At 39.2% G+C, this 17,727-nt stretch overlaps 1 long non-coding RNA gene across 8 annotated transcripts in view; it reads left to right on the forward strand.

Annotated features, from left to right (window-relative positions):
• Window positions 1-17,727, forward strand: part of LOC103350106 (uncharacterized) — a 207,724-nt gene that overhangs the window by 65,526 nt on the left and 124,471 nt on the right. The window lies entirely within an intron of this gene.

Below are 17,727 nucleotides of genomic sequence, written 5' to 3' on the forward strand. Positions count from 1 at the left end.
TTAGTAGTAGAGACAGTCTTTTTTTAGTTAGAAATCTCTAACTAAATCTTTTGGGTATTGGTCTTATTTTTTTTTTCCATTTCTAGCATCCTTTTATTGAGTTACAAGGAAACAGAAAATAAAGAGGCCCAACAGTATGCTTTGGTTTTTTTTAGATTTATTTATTTGAAAGGCAGAATGACAGTGAGAGAAAGAGACAGAGACAGAGAGAGAGAGAGAGAGAGAGAGAGAAATCTTCCATCTGTTGGTTGACTCCCCAAAAGGATACCACAGTTGGGATTGGGTCAGACTGAAGGCAGACGCCCAGAATTCCATTCAGATCTCACTTGGGTAGCAGGAAGCAAGTACTTAGGCCACTTTCTGCTGCTTTCAGGGCACATTAGCAGGGAGCTGGAACAGAAGCAGAGCAGATGGAATTTGAATATTTGCTCTCCTAACAGTACCCCAGTGCCCACCCAACAGTATGCATTTAATGGTTTAAAACCAACTCCAAATATACTCTCATTCCAAGTCACTTTAGAAAATAATTTTGGTGAGACCTCTATAGTAGATTGCATTGTTTACTCTGTGGTAGATTGTTTACTCCCATACCTGGAGAGAGACTGAATACATATCCGTTTTTTTGTGCTATGCAATTGACACTCCCTGAGAAAGGATTGTAATCTTACTTCCTGACTCATTTACAGCATGGCTTGACCATGTGCAAGGCTCTGATTAATACAATATAAATGAAAGTGATGGGGAACACTGCTGACTAGGAGCTTTAAAGTCATTACATTGTTCCAATGTTGTTTTCCTTCTTTGGCCTTTAGAATAAGATTGATTCTTAAATTACATTGAAGATGGTCTTGTAATGAAGACACATGAAGCAAAACCACACTTTAACTGTGAAGAGCAAGTAGTGTGAGCAAGAAACAAACCTCTGTGTTAAAGTACGATTGGTACTCTAAAGATATTGTGATTGTCTATTATTGCAAACCAACAGCATAAATAATTGGCAAAATAATATAAAATAAAAAGCAACTAAAACAGAAAAATTACACATTTTAACACAAATTATAGCTCTTAGAAAGTTTTATCTTTCATTGTGTTTCAATTTTCCCTTCATTATTTCTTCATTCATTCTTGCATATGTTTATACATGCTTATATATATATAAGTGTGATTATTCATAGTAAAATCAAACATGTTTTTAATAATTTTAAAATTGACCATTTAGAAAGACTGGGAAATCTTAAACTGAAACAGAAATGTGGAAAAGCCACTGTAGAACTAACCTCGAAAAATGAAAGAAACCAACTGAAAAAATTCAATTGGAGTAAATTAGATCATGGAAAATGCCATGGCAAGCAAAAAGAGATGTTTTAATTTCTTTGGTTTGCTGAGTGTTCAGTTTTATTTTTTCCTTCTTTCTCTCATTCAGTAAAATTAGAGAAACTTCATATAATCATTACATTTTATTCTCATCAATATTATATACATGATGATAACAATTTTAGTGCAACTAATAGAAGTAGAATAATTTTAAAGTCTGTCCTGTGAATGTAAGGGAAATCAGTTATCCTTGAACTTAATTATGTCTTATCTTCTCTAATACATATATGTCACCAGTGGTATTTATTCCTAGTCAAGTGTGAGGATAATATATATATTTAGTCCCATATTTTCATATTGATTATTTTTGTCATTTAAGTTGTTTGCTTGGACATGATGAAAACACAAGATGGTTGCCCTTCATCTTATTGTTGTGGCTGTCCTAATCTAGACTAAATCCAATTTTGAAATTTTCCAGATGTGACAATGTTTCAATACTAAACACTTATGTGTATTCAGAAATATAAATAGTCTTCTCTTCTAGGGTAATATAAAGTGTATTTTTATGATTTCCATCATGATGTTAAGATTTGTAATCTACTTAATTATTTTTCTCTCATGTTAATTCAATGAGGCATGTAATTTTAGAAATTAAGTTAATAAATAATAATAGCTAATCTTATACTTTTTGTGGCTAATAATAGGGAAAATAAATTATTTGCAAAAAGTTTATGTAATTTTTATATTTTCTTATTGAACTATCCCTAGCTTTCAAGAATGTAGTCTTAAGTGTTTCTAATGAATTTGTAACAAGAACCCTCTTTCTTCCCACCTCTCTCTCTCTCTCTCACACACACACACACACACACATACACCATAGTTATATCTTAGTTTTCTTTGGTTTTGTGAGCTCATACCAAGAAAGAATAAAACATCTTTTTTCCATGAACAATTTTCTTTTCCTTTTTTTAAAAAGATTTTTATTTATGTATTTGAGAGAGATGAATTACAGACAGTGAGAGGGAGAGACAGAGAGAGAGGTCTTCCATCCACTGGTTCACTCCCCAAATGGCCGTGATGGCCGAAGCTGCGCCAATCCAAAGCCAGGAGCCGGCAGCTTCCTCCAGTCTCCCACACGGGTGCAGAGGCCCAAGGACTTGAGCCATTTTCTACTGCTTTCCCATGCTATAGCAGAGAGCTGAAAAGGAAGAGGAGCAGCTGGGACTAGAACCGGCACCCATAAGGGATGCCGGTACCACAGGCAGAGGATTAACCAGTGCCAGCCCCTCCATAAACAATTTTCCTAAAACTCTAAAATCCCCATTATATTTTAAAAGGCTCAAGTTGATACAAGGAAGTAATACTTTTAAGAAGAGATACAAATTACAAATGGCCAACAAAAGTTGTTGAAAAATTGCTCAATATCACTAGCCATCAGGGAAATGCAAATCAAACCAGAATGAGATATTGCCTCACCCCCTTTCAATTAGTTATTATAAAAAAAAAGACAGAAACAAATGCTGGTGAAGATATGGAGAAAAAGGAACTCTGGACTATTGATGGTGTCGCTCCCCCATTCACGGAGGAACGACACAGGACCCTGCGCTGTTCTTTTGTCTGCTCGGCCCTTCCCGGGTTTGCTGCTAGTCCTTCCCGGGTTGGCTGCCGACCCTTCCACCTCCGTGGAAGGGTGGCTCCCCCTGCCACTTTCCCCACTTCCGCGGGGGAGCAGCACACCGCCGGCCGGCTCTCTCGGGGGCTGCTCAGATGTTATCCGGATGTTCCTGGTGCATGTTGTCTCTCTCCTCCTTTATAGTCCTCTTCCACCGATCCCAACTTGGCTGCCCACACGCTGAGCACGCTGCTCTCCTCCAATCAGGAGCAGGATCAGCTCCTGCAGCTTATTGGTCAAACTGGAGGCAGCTGCGTAGAAATTGTTTACTCCTCTCCCAGCGCCATATTGTGGGAGAGCAGATGCATAGAATAAGTCTTAATTCCAGTAACTTAGTCTAGTCCGAGTTGCTCCCCACAGATGGGATTGTAATCATTGTGCAATCATTGTGGAAAATAGTATGGAAAGTTCATAAAAAATTTAAAAATAGAACTGCCATGTGACCCAGCAAGCTCATTATCTGATATATATCCAAACAAGATGAACTCACTGTATGAAAGAGATACTTGCTCCACCATGTTTATAGCAGTACTGTTCACAGTAGTCAAAAAATAGAGTCAACCAAATTGTCTATCCATAATCAGACAGAAAATGTTGTATATCTACACAGAATACTATTCAGCCATTAAAAAAAGAATGAAATCTTGTCATTTGCAGCAGCATGGAAGAAACCAGAAGATATAATATTGAGTGAAATAAGTTAGACAGAAAGACATACATTGCATGTTCTCCCTATATGTGGCAGTTCAAATCAAAAACTCAAGCTGAATACAGAATATTGATTAGTAGAACTGGGATAAGTAAGAGAGATAAAAGAAGTTTAAAAAATTAAGAAAAATGATGTGGCTCATTAATGGTGATTAATATGCCAATATGAATGTTAATATAGGGAAGGACATTTAGGAACTCTTCATTACTACTTCATAATTCTTGTTTTGTAAATGTGAAACTATTCTGAGGTATAATATTTAAAAAATACAGAAATGAGTGACATTTTTTAAAGAATGAGAGGTAGGCCATGAAGTTTTGCTTTCGGTTAGAGCAGAATCTATGACTAGCCCAAGAGTATGAAGTTAACTGAGATTTGCAAAGGAGAAAAGCTTGAAAACTTTTTTTTTCAACTTGCTATGAAAACTCATGTCTAGATGGCATACATTACCCAATATTAAAGATGGGTTTGGGGCTGGCGCTATGGCACAGTGAGTTAAAGCCCTGGCCTGTAGCGCCGACATCTCATATGGGCGCCGGTTCTGGTCCTGGCTGCTCCTCTTCTGGTCCAACTCTCTGCTGTGGCCTGGGAAAGCAATAAAAGATGGCCAAGTCCTTGGGCCCCTGCACCAGCATGGGAGACCTGGAGGAAGCTCCTGGCTCCTGGCTTCAGATTGGTGCAGCTCCAGCCATTGAGCTCAAACAACTTAAATAACAAAAATAATCTCTACCTCTCTCTGTAACTGTCTTTCAAATAAATCTTAAAAAAATATATGGGTTGAAGACTTGCTGTGAGTTGTGGAGGAGGAAATTAAAAAGTACTGGAAGGACATAATTTTCAGAGTTTGGTTAAACACATACAGAACTAGTGCCTGGGAGCAAGTCAACTTCAGCGCTCAATTGCAATACTGTCAACCTAAGGGACCTATGGTAGGAAAGATATCATAAATGGACCGTTTTTCAGGCATTATTTAAGCATAGAATAGTTTCTTATACTACACGGAAAAAAGTCACACTATTGACTGAAGTGAATTTAGTGTCAGTAAGTTGTGTAGTGCCTTGGGGGATATTTGATTTATACACAATAGAATTTTTTTAGTTTTAAATATTATGGGGTAAAATATGCTACTTATATATGGTACAAGTTGTAGATTATTTAAAAGATCTTTATGCTTCACATAGCAGACTCCTAGAATGACTTTCACAGTAAATAACACTCTGACCTCAGAATCAACCCATAAGGCTTCCTGGTAGGGCTGAAAGGCCTGCAAGAGCATTTTAGACATGGAAAGACAAGACTCTGTGACAAAACAAAATCCTACACAGAGGATCTCTGTAAAACCTCAGAGGAAAGAAAGGGTCATCTGAAGGGAGAAGAGAACATCCACTTTGCTTATGGCCGAGTCCAAATACCGACGGCCTCTGTGGTCACAAAAGACTTCCATAACCTTGGTAGCCCATGACAAAAGCCTTGGATGATCCCTGACGTCATAAAAAAAGAGTGTTAATTGTTAAAGGAACAACAGTAGTCACTGCACACTTGCTCCCCAGGTAGGACCTCTGTCCCTATTGAATTGTAATACGAATCCACTGCAAATTCTCTCCTCAAACTGTACTCTATACGTTGTGTGTGGGCCTGGGGCAAAGTGTTGAAATCTATGATTAGCATAGAGTTGGTCTTCTGTATATAATGTTGTACTTAAAGTGATCCATAATGAAGAAGGAGATGGGAATGGGAGGTGGGATGGGAGCGGAGTAGGGGGTATGGGGAAAAGAACCACTATATTCCTAAAGTTGTATCTATGTAAAAATGCATTCATTAAATAAAAATAAATTTAAAGGTTGAGAGTTAAATAAACATAAAGCCAAAATTATTGCAAAAAAACGATCTTCATGCAACATATATTTATAAGGAAGACTAACTAAAATACTTAGAATTCAGGGCAGTTAATTTTGAGACAAAGGCTATCCCAATGTTGAGGAATTAATGGTTCCTGGGAACTTTTTTTTTTTTTTTTTTTTTTTTTAAACAGGTAGTTACAGACAGTGAGAGAGAGAGAGACAGAGAGAAAGGTCTTCCTTCCATTGGTTCACTCCCCAAATGGCCACCACGGCCGGTGCTGCACTGATCTGAAACCAGAAGCCAGGTGCTTCCTCCTGGTCTCCCATGTGGGTGCAGGGGCCCAAGCACTTGGGCCATCCTCCACTGCCCTTCCGGGCCACAGCAGAGACCTGGACTGGAAGAGGAGCAGCTGGGACTAGAACCTGGCACTCATATGGGATGCTATTGCCACAGGCGGAGAATTAATCAAGTGAGCCACAAAGCGGGCCCCAGGAACTTTTTTTTAAAATTATTTGTTATAAAGTTTCATGTATTTCATATATACAGATTTAGGAACATAATGATAGTTTCCATCCTGCCCTCCCTTTCACCCACACTCCAACCCTTCTTCCTCCTCCCTCTCCCATTCTCTTAATTTTTACAAAAATCTATTTTCAGTTTACATGATTGTATAGTTAACCCTACTCTAAGTAAAAAAGAGTTCAACAAATCACATGAAGAAGAAAAAAAAAAAAACACTATTCTTCAATGGAAGAGACAAGTTGTAAATAATCATCAAGTCTCAAAACTTTTATAAATCTCTACGCATTTGATGCAGTAATTAAGGCACCACTTGAGATGCCTAGATCCCATATCAGAGTGCCTGGGTTTGAGTACAACTCCACTTTCAATTCAACATTCCCGTGTCTTGGGAGGCAGCTGGTGATGGCATAAGTACTTTGGTTCCTGACACCAGTGTGGGAGATTCTAATTGAATTCCTGGCTGTTGACTTCAGCCTGCTCAGCCCCAACTGTTGCAGTTATCTTGAATGAACCAGTAGATGGAGGATCTCTCTGTGTCTCTGTCTCTCTGTATCTCTCTGCCTTTCAAATAAAATGAAAATAAATAAATATAAAATAAATCGTTGTAGATTTTGGAAAGAATACTGAACTGAGATTTTGTGTGCAAGAAGCTTATGAAATACTTTTTAAAATGTGAGCAGGTATATAATGATTGTTGGAATGTTCTGTTAAAAAGGAAATTAGCCTTTTCTAATGAATTTCTTTTATTCCCAAGGGACTGGAAGTAAGGAACATGGAAGAAGTTAGTTAAGTCTCCTATCTTAGACTTTGAATTACAAAACTGACTTAATTATGTACACCTGAGAGAAGAATGCATACTAGACCCTGTCCTCAGAGTCCTAGAGGAATTTATCAAATTCTCTTTGAGTCCACTTGGTGAATCATAAAATAAATTTGGAGAATCACAACAAGCATTTTTTTTTAAAAAGATTTATTTATTTATTTGAAAGGGTGAGAGAAAAGAGGCAACAAGAGTAAGAGAGAGAGAGAGAGAGATAAAAAGCAAGCATGAAATTGTCTATCCACTGGTTCACTCCCCAAATGCCTGTAGCAGCCAGGATGTGGCTAGGCTGAAACTAGGAGCCCAGAACTCCATCTGGTACACTACGTGGATGGCAGGGACACAAGGACTTGGGCCAACATCTGCTTCCTTCCCAGGCATATTAGCAAAAAGCTGGATCAGAAGTGGAGACAGGACTTAATACTAGACACTCCAATATAAGTTACAAGCATCCCAAGTGGCAGCTTAATCCACTGCAACACAATGCCTCCCTATACAACAGGAACTATTTAAAATAGTGAATGAAGTGTGATAGAACAGAATGGATTTATCTAATTGTAACATATATAGCTGTATACATTTATGTATATATTTTACCTGCATATAAATATGTATATGTATTGGGTCACAAAGAAACTGTATTTCTGATTGAAATTCAGATCAGGCCGGCTCCGTGGCTCAATAGGCTAATCCTTCGCCTGCGGCGCCAGCACCCCGGATTCTAGTCCCGGTCGGGGCACTGGATTCTGTCCCAGCTGCTCCTCTTCCACCCTAGCTCTCTGCTGTGGTCTGGGAGTGCAGTGAAGGATGGCCCAAGTGCTTGGGCTCCGCATCCATTTGGGAGGCCAGGAGAAGCACCTGGCTCCTGGCTTCGGATCAGTGCGGTGTGCCAGCTGCAGCGCACCAGCCACAGCGGCCATTGGGCGGTGAACCAACAGAAAAAGGAAGACCTTTTTCTCTGACTCTCTCACTGTCCACTCTGCCTGTCAAAAAAAATCAGAAAAGGAAGGAAGGAAGGAAGGAAGGAAGGAAGGAAGGAAGGAAGGAAGGAAGGAAGGCAGGAAGGAAGAGAGAGAAAGAGAGAGAGAAAGGAGAGAAAGAGAAAGAAATAAAGAAATTCAGATCATACAAGTTGGAGAGCAAATTTCTATATCACTCATTAAGATTGAATATCATTTATACATACACTGGCGGGGGGGTGCATTATGGCACAGTGGGTTAAGCTGCTGCTTTGGATGCCTGCATCTCATATCAGGCAGCCTGGAATTGAGTCCCACCTCTGCTTCCAATATCCAGCTTCCTGCTGATGTTTCCAGAAAGCAGCAGATGATGACCCATATACTTGAGTTCCTGCTACCCACATGGGAAAACTTGTTGGAGTTGTGGGTTCCAAGCTTCAGCCTGGCCCACCCTTGGCTGTTGCAGGCATTTGGGGAATAAAACAATTAATGGAAGATATTCTCTCTCTCTCTTCCTCTCTCTCTCTCTCTCCCTCCACCTTTCAAATAAATAAATAAATCTTTAATAGCTGTTAGACATGGACTCAAATTAAATTTTATGGCAAGAAGTAGGGAAGACAGGCCTCTCTGGAAAAAAAAATTACAAATTCCCACAAACAGTGTTTTTGAAGGGAGTAAAGCTAGAATAGTTGAGAAGACATTTGGAAAGAATTTACTGCCAGAGGAATGGAAGACATCTGAAGTCATGGAACACCAACAATGGTGAAATGGAAATAGAGTCTTCCATTTGAGACTATTTGAGTCTCACAAAATGTTGAGCACTGAAGCTGAATGTCTGGGTAGTTAGAATAAACTTCTATTCACATCAAGTTTTAAAATACCAACCAGAGGGCTGAATGAAAGGTTTCTACACTGACTCTGACTGCAGACTTTGGAGCTGTAGACCCAGGGAATGTGGTTCATGGGGAGGAGCTGCTTTGAGTAAACTCTCCACTGTGATCTCAGCCTGGTGGAAACTGAAACCCCACCTGCAACTGTTTCAGCCATAAAATCTCATTGAACAACAGAATAAGGGACAGTAGTTTTTCACTTCAGGTTAGAGAAGAGTCTGGCAAAAAAGTATATTTTAGCAACCCAAATTTATACTCTACCAACTAGATAACTACTGAGGACTTCATTGTCACTTTGTAGTCTTCCATTAATTAAATTTGGGCACTGTTTCACAGATCTTTTGATATATCACTATTTGGTTATCTGAGCAACCCTTTAATATGCTGCCTTATGATGGTCTGTATCAGAATACAGAATTGAAAACTTCTAAGAGGAATCTGAACCTACTGCAAGATAATAAAAGATAATTCTCAACAAATGAAAGCATTTCACAGATAGTAGTCCAAGACTTCAAGGAAACATAAAGGTTGTTAACCGTGATCTGCTATAGTGAAGTTAAGCATTTAATGCAGACTAAATTTGGAGTTGTGAACTGTAAAGCCTTAAAAGCAGTAGTAAAAGCTTCTAGTGTCTGAGTCTACAGAGAATGGAGAAGCGTTTAAGAGCCAACTCTGAGTTAGTCTGCAACCTCAGGGTTCACCAGATAGATGCTAGTAATCTAATTTCAAAACATCAGAATGGCAAAAAGAGGAATGGTAAAGAGGGCAACACTTGGAAAGCATGGACTAGCCATTTTCGTATACTTTCTTGCATCAGTTATGGTGAGGAGATTTCAAAATGAGTGATGCTGAGTAGGCATTAGGCACAGTGGTTAAGATGCTGCTTGGGATGGCTGCATCTCAAATCTGAGTGACCTGGTTTGAGTCTCAGCTCCACCTCCAAATCTAACTTCCTGCAAAAACAAAACAAAACAAAGCAAAATAAACAAACAAAAACCCAGAAAGCAGCAGGTGATGGATCAAGTACTTGCAGCCCACATGAGAGACACAAATTGAGTCCCTGACTCCTGCATGGGCTCTGGGGTCAGACTGTCAGATTCAAAGCTTACATCTTGCTTATTAGCTATGTGCTCTTGGACAACTTGCTTATCCCTCTGAGTTTCAGTTTATTACCTATAAACTGGAGACAGTAACACTGTCAGTCTGATGAACTATTTTTGATTACTAAATTTTTTGTATCAGGTTCTTTGGAACATAGGAAGAATGTATTAAGTATTAGATTTTTTAAAAAAATTATTTATTCATTTTGGAGGCAGAGTTACAGAGACGACAGTTTCTGTTTCCATCTTCTGGTTCACTCCCCAGTGCCCGTAATGGCAAGGACTGGATCAGGCCAAATCCAGGAGCCTGCAGCTCCATCTGGATTTCCCACGTGGATGACATGGGCCAAGTATTTGGGCTGTATTCTGCTGTTTTCTCAGATCCACTAGCAGGGAGCTGGATCAGAAGTAGAACCACAATACCAGCCCTTAAATATTAGCTCTTTCGAATATCCCTTATTAAAACATCTGTTTCCTCTCGATAACATGCATTTCACTTTTTAGGTTTATATTTTTGTTTTTTATTTACTTCCATACATGTGATTTTCTCTTCAAACTGTATTTTGTTTCTGCCACTTTATAAACTTGTTTTCACCCTGTGTACCTGTAGACTTGTTTCCTCCACTATACACTGTTTCTTAAATTCTATTTCCAAAAAAACTAACCCAGGTTTAGGTACTGTTTTCTTCTCTTCTGCTACTAGTTTTGTGCTTCATTAAAAATCTGGGGCACAGGGACAGCACTGTGCCATAGTGGGTAAAGCCGCCACCTGTGATGCCAGCATCCCATATGGGCACCAGTTCTGGTCCCAACTCTTCCACTTGTGATCTAGCTCCCTGATAATGTGCTAGGAAAACAGTGGAAGATGGTCCAAGTCCTTGTCCCCCTCCTCAAAGTGGGAGATTAGGAAAAAGCTCCTGGCTCCTGCCTTCAGCCTGGCCCAGACCTGGGCCATTGGGGCCATTTGGGGAATGAACCAGTGGGTGAAAGACTTCTTTCTGTGTCTCTCCCTCCCTCTCTGCCTTTCAAGTAAATCTTTTTTAAAAAATTGGGGGCACAATCCTACTTCTACCTTCATGATTGTCTGAAACTAAGAATCAAGTTCTACTTTATACTGTGTTCCCCATCCCAACTCTTGACACTGTATCTCAGCCTGTTCCTTTATCTGTGCATTCAGTTAACAGATACATGTTGCTTGTTTTCTCTGTCAGGTACTGTACAGTTCCTAGGGACTGTCACAGAGAGAAGAATTTCTATTTTCTATTGACACAGCTGCAAGTCTTTGCTTTGCATGATATGATTCTATTAGCCAATCAAGTTCCCCTTTTACATAAACCAGTATCTTAGTCTATGCAGGTTTCTATAACAAAATACCACAGATTGGGTAACTTTTAAGAAGTAGAAACATTTTTCTTACAGTTCTGAATACTGAGAAGTTCAAAATCAAGCAGATCTGATTTCTGATGAGAGCCAATATCTTGGTTTATATGTGGTGCCTTCTTGTTGGGTCCTCAGATAATGGAAAGGGACAAGGCAGGTCCCTGGGGAATCTTTTACAAGGACATTAATCCCATTAATGAGAACCTTACCCTTGTGACCTAATCATTTCCTAAAGGCCTACCTCCCAGTGCCACAATATTGGGGATTAGGCTTCTTTCTTTTTGTTTATTTCTTTATTTATTTATTTGACAGGTAGAGTTATAGACAATGAGAGAGAGAGAGAGAGAGAGAGAGACAGAGACAGAGAGAGACAGAGAGAAAGGTCTTCCTTCCGTTAGTTCACTCCCCAAATGGCCGCCACAGCCAGTGCTGCGCCGATCTGAAGCCAGGAGCCAGGTGCTTCTTCCTGGTCTCCCATACGGGTGCAGGGGCCCAAGCACTTGGGCCATCCTCCACTGCCCTCCCGGGCTACAGCAGAGAACTGGACTGGAAGAGTAGCAACTGGGACTAGAACCCAGATGCTGGCTCCACAGGTGGGGAGCATTAACCAAGCGAGCCATGGCACCAGCCCCTAGGCTTCTTTCAATATTTGAACTAAGTGAACACCCAAACATTCAAACCATAGCAACCAATTTGAGCTGTTTCTTTGACTTGCAACTCCAAGTATTCTGAAACATTTCATCGTATATTCATTTTCCATGTGTATTAGGATTCTGTTCTGTACATCTCTTGCATCTCTTGTGCTCCACTGGTCTATCAATCCTTTTTTTTTTTTTTTTAAAGATTTATTTATTTATTTGAAACGCAGAGTTAGAGGCAGAGGGAGACAGAGAGAGGAGTCTTCCCTTAACAGAATCAGTCCCAAATGGCCACAATGGCCAGAGCAGGGCTGATGTGAAGCCAGGAACCTGGAGCTTCTTCCTGTTCTCCCACATGGTTGCAGTGGCCCAAGGACTTAGGACATCCTATACTGCTTTCCCAGCCATTAGCAGAGAACTGGATCAGAAGTGGAGCAGTGGGTACTCAAACCGGCACCCATATGGGATACTGTCACTGCAGGTAGCAGTTTTACATGCTATGCCACAGTGCCAGCCCCTGATCTATCAATCCTTATAGTGCTTGAACTGCACTGTTTCATTACTATTACCAGAAGATCTTTATAATACATTTTAATATGATAGGAAGATATTTAAATACTAATTCTTTCCAAATGAACTTTTAATTAAGAATAGTATGTTTTTTATAGGAGCAAATATTAATTTTATGAACTAATGAACAATTGAATCTTTATGATACTGAATCTGATAATATAAGAGAAGCATTCATTTCCATTTATTCAAATCATTCTTTATAATACTTAAGTGATTTTTAATGTTCTTTCTTAGAATTATATTGATTTATTCTTAAGTAAAGTTTTTACTTTGTAACAATGACTGGTTATTATTTGTGTAAGTGAATTATTTTGATTTTATAATACATTGTCTTAAGAATTCTTGTTTTGCCAGCACTCTGGCCTTAGAATCAGCCCTTAAGGCATTCGGATCCGGCTGAAAAGCCCATGAGAGTATTTCAGGCATGGAAAGCCAAGACACTCTGGCAAAAAAAAAAAAAAAAAAAAAAAAAAAAACTAAATGAAATCCCAGTGGAAAGAACAGGTCATCAAAGAAGGCGGTACCTTTCTCTGAAGGGAGGAGAGAACTTCCACTTTGACTATGACCTTGTCTAAATATGATCCGAGTCGGCAAACTCAAAAGGCTTAACATAGCCTTGGCAACTCATGACAAGAGCCTAGGGTGATTACTGACGCCATAAACAAGAGTGCCAATTTGTTAAATCAACAACAGGAGTCACTGTGCACTTACTCCTCATGTAGGATCTCTGTCCTTAATGTGCTGTGTATTGAGATTTAATGCTATAACGAGTACTCAAACAATATATTTCACTTTGTGTTTTAATGCTATAACTAGTACTCAAACAGTATTTTACACTTTGTGTTTCTGTGTGGGTGCAAACTGTTGAAAGCTTTACTTAATATATGCTAAACTGATCTTCTGTATATAAAGATAATTGAAAATGAATCTTGATGTGAATGGAAGGGGAGTGGGAGAGGGGAGGGTTGCGGGTGGGAGGGAAGTTATGAGGGGGAAGCCATTGTAATCCATAAGCTGTACTTTGGAAATTTATATTCATTAAATAAAAGCTAAAAAAAAAAAGAATTCTTGTTTTGGGGGCTGGTGCCGTGGCTCACTTGGGTAATCCTCTGCCTGCAGTGCTGGCATCCCATATGGGCACCAGGTTCTAGTTCAGTTGCTCCTCTTCCACTCCAGCTCTCTGCTGTGGCCCAGGAAGGCAGTGGAGGATGGCCCAAGTGTTTGGGCCCCAGCACCCGCATGGGAAACAAGGAAGAAGTGCCTGGCTCCTGGTTTCGGATAGGCACAGCGCGCCGGCCGTGGTGGCTATTTGGGGAGTGAACCAATGGAAAGAAGACCTTTCTCTCTGTCTCTCTCTCTCTCACTAACTCTACCTGTCAAATTAAAAAATATTAAAAAAAAGAACTCTTGTTTTAATTTTTTATTTCATTTCTAAGCCTTCAAATTCTCAATTACTACAATATTAAGAATTTTACCTGCCACTTCATTTTTTAAATCACATGAATTGTAATTTTCAAACAATTTAAAGCAGTAGTTGTAAATATCAAGTAACTCTTTACTTTAATAATGAACGATAATAATGTTGTACCATTAAGAATAATGCTTCTGTTTCAAAAAAGTTACATATGGATGTTCACTTTTTTAAGTGCTTTTTTGTGTTATATGGAAATCTATTTATTTGATCCCTTAATACATGAATTATGTTTGATACAATACTGAATATTTTTCTTCTTTATATTTATGCAGTAAGTCCATCACCTGCTGCCTCCTATGACCATATTCACAGGAAGCTGGAATCAGGAGCACAGCTAGTACCTGTACCCAGGCACTATAATATGGAATGCAAGCATCCCAAGCAGAGTCAACTACTGGGTCATACACCCACCCAGAAAACTTTTTTTTTTTTTTTTTTTTTTTTTTGCAAAACAGAACATTTTCAATTCTTGGGGAAACCTATTTATAATTTTCATGTCTTTCAAAAGTTCCTATTGGGAGTTGGTGCTGTGGTATATGAGGTTAAGCCTCTGTCTGTAGTGTTAGCATCAATTTGGGCATTGGTTGGAGTCCTAGCTTCTCTACTTCCAATGCAGCTTCTTGCTGATGTGCCTGGGAAAGCAGTAGAAGATGGCCAAGTGCTTGGGCCCCTACACCCACATGGGAGACCTGGAAGAAGCTCCTGCGTCCTGGCTTTGGCCTTTGCAGCCATTTGAGGAGTGAACCAGTGAGTGGATCGAAGATCTCTTCTGTTTTCTTCTCTCTGTCCTTCTCTCTATGTAGCTCTGACTTTTAAATAAATAAATAAATCTCAATAAAAAATTCCTATTAGAATACTTTTTTTGTTTATTTATTACTTTTCCTAAAGAATTTTCATATTTACTCTTCTTTGTAATACCACAAATTTTGGACTCTTTATTATTAATGTAAACTTGGTTAAGATATTTTTGTACATTCATGTGTTGATACATAAAATTTTCAGTATACCATATATGTGAGCAGGAACTTCAAAAATTTCATGAAAATGGAATTAAAAGATAACTTTATTTTGGTATAAACATTTTTGAAATCCATGTGAATGAAGAATATACATAAAGTTTACAGAACTGTATTATGCGGCCAGCGCCGCGGCTCAGTAGGCTAATCCTCCGCCTAGCGGCGCTGGCACACTGGGTTCTAGTCCCGGTCGGGGCACCGGATTCCGTCCCGGTTGCCCCTCTTCCAGGCCAGCTCTCTGCTGTGGCCAGGGAGTGCAGTGGAGGATGGCCCAAGTGCTTGGGCCCTGCACCCCATGGGAGACCAGGAAAAGCACCTGGCTCCTGGCACCTGCCATTGGATCAGCGCGGTGCGCCGGCCGCAGTGCGCCAGCCGCGGCAGCCATTGGAGGGTGAACCAACGGCAAAGGAAGACCTTTCTCTCTCTCTCTCTCTCTCACTGTCCACTCTGCCTGTCAAAAAAAAAAAAAAAAAAAAAGAACTGTATTATGAAGAAAATACGTATAAATTTAAAAATTTTGCATGAAAATCAGTATCTTTTACTTTTATTTTCCATGAACATTTTGAAATACCCTCATATTAATTTTTAATAACAAAAATTTCTACTTTGTTAATATTTTAATATTTTAATGTTATAAGAAATGCTTAAGTGTTAGGAGTAAAATGACAAACACCATATAGAATCTTTACATATAAGGTATTTGTAGTCAAAAGCAATAGAAGCCAAGAAGAAATTCAAATGTATTGAGAGAATATTGTTGACTGTGGAATCTAAGACCTTAGGAAAAGTTGACGCCAAGATGCCTATAGAACTCTTACTTCAGAGAAACCATGACTAGTTTTTGGCGCTGGGACTATAATATGGTCCGTCTCAAAATACTTCTCTGCCCCTCTGTGTATTAATTCACAACTCTAAATTTCTACATGGAGAATCTGAACTAGCAGATCAGTTTTCCATTATTGCTTTGATATTTGATGGTCACTGAAAAAGGTCTTCTGGAAAGTGTAAAAACCATAGGACTTTTCCTGTACATCAGTGGCAATTAGAGTAAAGGGAGTTTTCATCTGAATTGAAGTTCTATGTAACTATTATGTTATAATCCTAATCTTTCTAGAATGTATTGGTGTGTTCACTGTTCCCAATAGTAAGCAAAATTATTTTTCATCACTAGAAGTCCAATGTGCTATCCATTGCACAACAGAGGCTCCTGCAAAATTATTTTTAAGATTTACATTAGTTAATTATTTAATTATATACTTGCAACAGACCTTTCAAACAAATATCCGACTTTTACAATTTGTTAAATCTTTTTTTTTTTCCAATTTTAGATTTTTTTTTTTTTTTTTTTTTTTGACAGGCAGAGTAGATAGAGAGAGAGACAGAGAGAAAGGTCTTCCTTTGCCATTGGTTCACCCTCCAATGGCCGCCACGGCTGGTGCGCTGCAGCCGGCGCACCGCGCTGATCCGAAGCCAGGAGCCAGGTGCTTCTCCTGGTCTCCCATGGGGTGCAGGGCCCAAGCACTTGGGCCATCCTCCACTGCCTTCCTGGGCCACAGCAGAGAGCTGGCCTGGAAGAGGGGCAACCGGGACAGAATCCGGTGCCCCGACCAGGACTAGAACCCGTGGAAGATTAGTCTAGTGAGCCGCGGTGCCGGCAGACAATTTGTTAAATCTTAAAAGGATGAATTAGAATAGTGCAAGGGGCCAGCTCTGTGGCGTAGCGGGTAAAGCCGCCACTTGCAATGCCAGTATCCCATATGGGTGCTGGTTCAAGACCCAGCTGCTCCACTTCCCATCCAAACCTCTGCTATGGCCTGGGAAATCAGTCAAAGATGTTCTAAGTCCTTGGGCCCCTGCACCCATGTGGGAGACCTGGAAGAAACTCCTTGCTCCTGGCTTTAGATTGGCACAGCTCTGGGCATTGAGGCCAATTGGGGAGTGAACCATTGGATGGAAGACCTCTTTCTCCCTCTCTCTCTGCCTTTCCTTCTTTTTCTGTGTAACTCTTTCAAATAAATAAATAAATCATTTAAAAAAGAATAATGCAAAATCTGCCACCAGAATTTTTTCACAATATGTGCTTAAAAAACAGAATCGATTATAAGTGGAAAAATTAATTTTGTCAACATCTAAAATATTTTAAAAGCTGTTGTTTAAGTTATGTAGAAAGTTTTAGTTTGTAGAAGTGTATCCTAAAACTGCATTGTCACCATCAACCAAAATCTTCATTTCTAGTAGTTAAAAATTATATAGTACTTTACATTGATCAGTTATTATTAGAGTGGAAAACAGCCTTAATTACTTGGTAATGGTAGCAGCTTCTTATGTACCTTGCATGCATACATACACACATAATGCACTTTCTTACTAATCTCAGTTGAAGGTGAATTTCTATTTTGTGTGGCCAGTGTCCAATCTGGTGACCACAGGAATAATCTACTACTGTACATGATGTCAAATTGTGAAAATCTGACTGGTTTTTTAATAATACATTTCTAATATAATTTTAGGCTACGGCCATACCACCCTGAACATATCTGATCTTGTCTAATATAATTTTAATTATATAATAAAAATCCAGATTTATGATTACATTCCAGAAATTCATTCTATGATAATATTTAACTTTGAGACAACTACTGATTTTAATTGTAAAGCATTCAATAGTTCACCAGTAAGTATTCCTAGTGTACCTCTGTAATAGAATCTATAAATATTGGTTGTAGCGAAGAACAAGATGAGTTGTGTTCCTTCTGGAAAAATGTCATCTTCCATGGGGAGGAGCCTTTCCTTGACTCAGGAGATGCTTTCAGATATA

The sequence above is a fragment of the Oryctolagus cuniculus genome, chromosome 7 (genome assembly GCF_964237555.1).
Source record: "Oryctolagus cuniculus chromosome 7, mOryCun1.1, whole genome shotgun sequence".
Classification (NCBI taxonomy): Eukaryota; Metazoa; Chordata; class Mammalia; order Lagomorpha; family Leporidae; genus Oryctolagus; species Oryctolagus cuniculus.